This window comes from Triturus cristatus, chromosome 4_1, assembly GCF_964204655.1.
Source record: "Triturus cristatus chromosome 4_1, aTriCri1.1, whole genome shotgun sequence".
Classification (NCBI taxonomy): domain Eukaryota; kingdom Metazoa; phylum Chordata; class Amphibia; order Caudata; family Salamandridae; genus Triturus; species Triturus cristatus.
The window spans coordinates 138,028,601-138,033,403 of record NC_140585.1 but is presented as its reverse complement, the minus strand read 5'-3'; the positions used below and the strand labels follow the sequence as shown (position 1 = coordinate 138,033,403).

Below are 4,803 nucleotides of genomic sequence, written 5' to 3'. Positions count from 1 at the left end.
TTTTTAAATGCCTATTTTTGTGAGATGCATTTTCGACCGGCCAGAACATATTCCTTTGGAAAAAATGATATGAATTGGATTGGTGTGAATCTTCTTTCTAGAGGTGGTGACAGGCTTTCAGCTACTTGAATAGGTCAAGCCAGGATTCATAAAACTTATACAACCTCTGTGAGTGTGAAAAATTAGCATATGCAGGAAGGAGCAATTTGTACTACTTTCAAAACAGTTTCACTCCACGTCTGGAAACGTCCAGAGCTATGTAGAGCATACAAATGAGCTTTAAACTCATGAGGAAAGAGGTTTGTATGGAAAAAGGAAAACAAAAGCATATCGTACTCATAAAATTCTCAATATATAGATTCCAAAAAAGTGCTTCCAGCGAAAAGAGCTGAAAGAACACTATGGGATGTAAACCTGAATACCTTTCAATAATATGTTCTCCATCCATGCATACCACCTACATGATAAAAAGCATCTCAGGTGGACGGATGACCGCGTGGCCTAATGGATAAGGTGTCTGACTTCGGATCAGAAGATTGAGGGTTCGAGTCCCTTCGTGGGCGTTTTTGGCCAATGGTCACACAATCTGCTTTACATTCAGAGTGGAAAAAGTCTTTTCCAATACTCTTGTAGTCCTCACTTTCTCATTACTAATCATTAATAAAGTGGAGTACATACTGTAAACTCATTCAGGTTGCATCTTCAGTCTAACTACTTGTGCATTTTAGTGGCATTAAAAAGTGCTTCTATGCCGACGCACTGAATATGAAATAGGTTTGCAGAATTTTGACGTGACAGAATGGGTTTTTAGCTTAAGTGTGTTTAGAAGAACTGCAAGGTGTGTGCCTATGTGTGCATAGAGTGCTACATGTGTAAAGTCTGTATGATTTGGGCAGTTAAAGTGCTGATTTTGCCTCCGAGTAAGAAAAGTACTACAAAAAATGTATAAAGGATCGGCACATTGGCTGCCTTTGCTGATGCCCCCGTTGCCTAATTTGTAGTGCAATGGTTAAGTTGCAGAGTGTGGTTGAACTTGGTTAGGAAACTTGGTGCCTCTTTCCGTGTCCTGCTGATGATAAGGATGGCTTGATACCATTTTCTAAGCCCAGTATATTGAGAAAAGAAGTAAGTGAAGAAGAAGTGTGGAGTCGAAAGTGGTTCTCCAATTTCTCTTCACTTGCTAAAATTGCAAAGTCTCCATTATAGCATAGAAGAGAGCGTTAAAGTCGGGGATGGAAGAGGATGAAAATGGGAAGTTTACTTATAGAGAGAAGTGAGAAATGCCCTGTGTGCACACACCGGTGTCTGACCATAGAATACATTTAAATAATGTCTCTAGAAAAGAGCTATGCATGTGTGCCTCAGTGGCCTAATGGATAAGGCACTGGCCTCCTAAGCCAGGGATTGTGGGTTCGAGTCCCATCTGAGGTGATAACAAAAATCCTCCCTCTATCTTTTCCCAAAAATTAGGTAGATTTATTACATGCTTCCTCTCAGAAGTTTATGAGGGATTAGTTACTTTGAAACGGTCCCGTTTTACTTGTGTACACTTCACAGTCATGTTAGTGTTCTGAAACTGCAAAGTAGATTTTTAAATGCCTATTTTTGTGAGATGCATTTTCGACCGGCCAGAACATATTCTTTTGGAAAAAATGATATGAATTGGATTGGTGTGAATCTTGTTTCTAGAGGTGGTGACAGGCTTTCAGCTACTTGAATAGGTTAAGCCAGGATTCATAAAACTTATACAACCTATGTGAGTGTGTAAAATTAGCATATGCAGGAAGAAGCAATTTGTACTACTTTCAAAACAGTTTCACTCCACGTCTGGAAACGTCCAGAGCTATGTAGAGCATACAACTGAGCTTTAAACTCATGAGGAAAGAGGTTTGTATGCAAAAAGGAAAACAAAAGCATATCGTACTCATAAAATTCTCAATATATAGATTTCAAAAAAGTGCTTCCAGCGAAAAGAGCTGAAAGAACACTGTGGGATATAAACCTGAACACCTTTCAATAATATGTTCTCCATCCATGCATACTACCTACATGATAAAAATCATCTCAGGTGGACGGATGACCGCGTGGCCTAATGGATAAGGCGTCTGACTTCGGATCAGAGGATTGAGGGTTCGAGTCCCTTCGTGGTCGTTTTTGGCCAATGGTCACACAATCTGCTTTACATTCAGAGTGGAAATGTCTTTTCCAATACTCTTGTAGTCCTCACTTTCTCATTACTAATCATTAATAAAGTGGAGTACATACTGTAAACTCATTCAGGTTGCATCTTCAGTCTAACTACTTGTGCATTTTAGTGGCATTAAAAAGTGCTTCTATGCCGACGCACTGAATATGTAATAGGTTTGCAGAATTTTGACGTGACAGAATGGGTTTTTAGCTTAAGTGTGTGTAGAAGAACTGCAAGGTGTGTGCCTATGTGTGCATAGAGTGGTACATGTGTAAAATCTGTATGATTTGGGCAGTTAAAGTGCTGATTTTGCCTCCGAGTAAGAAAAGTACTACACAAAATGTATAAAGGATCGGCACATTGGCTGCCTTTGCTCATGCCCCCATTGCCTAATTTGTAGTGCAATGGTTAAGTTGCAGAGTGTGGTTGAACTTGGTTAGGAGACTTAGTGCCTCTTTCCTTGTCCTACTGATGATAAGGATGGCTTGATACCATTTTCAAAGCCCAGTATATTGAGAAAAGAAGTAAGTGAAGAAGAAGTGTGGAGTCGAAAGTGGTTCTCCAATTTCTCTCCACTTGCTAAAATTGCAAAGTCTCCATTATAGCATAGAAGAGAGCGTTAAAGTCGGGGATGGAAGAGGATGAAAATGGGAAGTTTACTTATAGAGAGAAGTGAGAAATGCCCTGTGTGCACACACCGGTGTCTGACCATAGAATACATTCAAATAATGCCTCTAGAAAAGAGCTATGCATGTGTGCCTCAGTGGCCTAATGGATAAGGCACTGGCCTCCTAAGCCAGGGATTGTGGGTTCGAGTCCCATCTGAGGTGATAACAAAAATCCTCCCTCTATCTTTTCCTGAAAATTAGGTAGATTTATTACATGCTTCCTCGCGGAAGTTTATGAGGGATTAGGTACTTTGAAACTGTCCCATTTTACTTGTGTACACTTCACAGTCATGTTTGTGTTCTGAAACTGCAAAGTAGATTTTTAAATGCCTATTTTTGTGAGATGCATTTTCGACCGGCCAGAACATATTCTTTTGGAAAAAATGATATGAATTGGATTGGTGTGAATCTTGTTTCTAGAGGTGGTGACAGGCTTTCAGCTACTTGAATAGGTCAAGCCAGGATTCATAAAACTTATACAACCTATGTGAGTGTGAAAAATTAGCATATGCAGGAAGAAGCAATTTGTACTACTTTCAAAACAGTTTCACTCCACGTCTGGAAACGTCCAGAGCTATGTAGAGCATACAAATGAGCTTTAAACTCATGAGGAAAGAGGTTCGTATGCAAAAAGGAAAACAAAAGCATATCGTACTCATAACATTCTCAATATATAGATTCCCAAAAAGTGCTTCCAGCGAAAAGAGCTGAAAGAACACTATGGGATGTAAACCTGAATACCTTTCAATAATATGTTCTCCATCCATGCATACCACCTACATGATAAAAATCATCTCAGGTGGCCAGATAACCGCGTGGCCTAATGGATAAGGCGTCTGACTTCGGATCAGAAGATTGAGGGTTCGAGTCCCTTCGTGGTCGTTTTTGGCCAATGGTCACACAATCTGCTTTACATTCAGAGTGGAAAAAGTCTTTTCCAATACTCTTGTAGTCCTCACTTTCTCATTACTAATCATTAATAAAGTGGAGTACATACTGTAAACTCATTCAGGTTGCATCTTCAGTCTAACTACTTGTGCATTTTAGTGGCATTAAAAAGTGCTTCTATGCCGACGCACTGAATATGTAATAGGTTTGCAGAATTTTGACGTGACAGAATGGGTTTTTAGCTTAAGTGTGTGTAGAAGAACTGCAAGGTGTGTGCCGATGTGTGCATAGAGTGGTACATGTGTAAAATCTGTATGATTTGGGCAGTTAAAGTGCTGATTTTGCCTCCGAGTAAGAAAAGTACTACACAAAACGTATAAAGGATCGGCACATTGGCTGCCTTTGTTGATGCCCCCGTTGCCTAATTTGTAGTGCAATGGTTAAGTTGCAGAGTGTGGTTGAACTTGGTTAGGAGACTTAGTGCCTCTTTCCGTGTACTACTGATGATAAGGATGGCTTGATAACATTTTCTAAGCCCAGTATATTGAGAAAAGAAGTAAGTGAAGAAGAAGTGTGGAGTCGAAAGTGGTTCTCCAATTTCTCTCCACTTGCTAAAAGTGCAAAGTCTCCATTATAGCATAGAAGAGAGCGTTAAAGTCGGGGATGGAAGAGGATGAAAATGGGAAGTTTACTTATAGAGAGAAGTGAGAAATGCCCTGTGTGCACACACCGGTGTCTGACCATAGAATACATTTAAATAATGCCTCTAGAAAAGTGCTAGGCATGTGTGCCTCAGTGGCCTAATGGATAAGGCACTGGCCTCCTAAACCAGGGATTGTGGGTTTGAGTCCCATCTGAGGTGATAACCAATATCCTCCCTCTTACTTTTCCAGAAAATTAGGTAGATTTATTACATGCTTCCTCTCAGAAGTTTATGAGGGATTAGGTACTTTGAAACGGTCCCGTTTTACTTGTGTACACTTCACAGTCATGTTAGTGTTCTGAAACTGCAAAGTAGATTTTTAAATGCCTATTTTTGTGAGATGCATTTTCGACCGG

The 4,803-nt window shown here is 40.0% G+C and overlaps 3 non-coding genes across 3 annotated transcripts; all 3 read left to right on the top strand.

The window, feature by feature from the left end:
- The first annotated feature begins 1,358 nt into the window (after nucleotides 1–1,358).
- On the top strand, nucleotides 1,359–1,431 carry TRNAR-CCU (transfer RNA arginine (anticodon CCU)). Its single transcript has one exon. It is a non-coding gene; the product is annotated as a tRNA-Arg (tRNA).
- A 647-nt stretch (nucleotides 1,432–2,078) lies between these two features.
- TRNAR-UCG (transfer RNA arginine (anticodon UCG)) lies at nucleotides 2,079–2,151 on the top strand. The gene has a single exon. It is a non-coding gene; the product is annotated as a tRNA-Arg (tRNA).
- A 794-nt stretch (nucleotides 2,152–2,945) lies between these two features.
- On the top strand, nucleotides 2,946–3,018 carry TRNAR-CCU (transfer RNA arginine (anticodon CCU)). The gene has a single exon. It is a non-coding gene; the product is annotated as a tRNA-Arg (tRNA).
- Nucleotides 3,019–4,803: the final 1,785 nt, after the last annotated feature.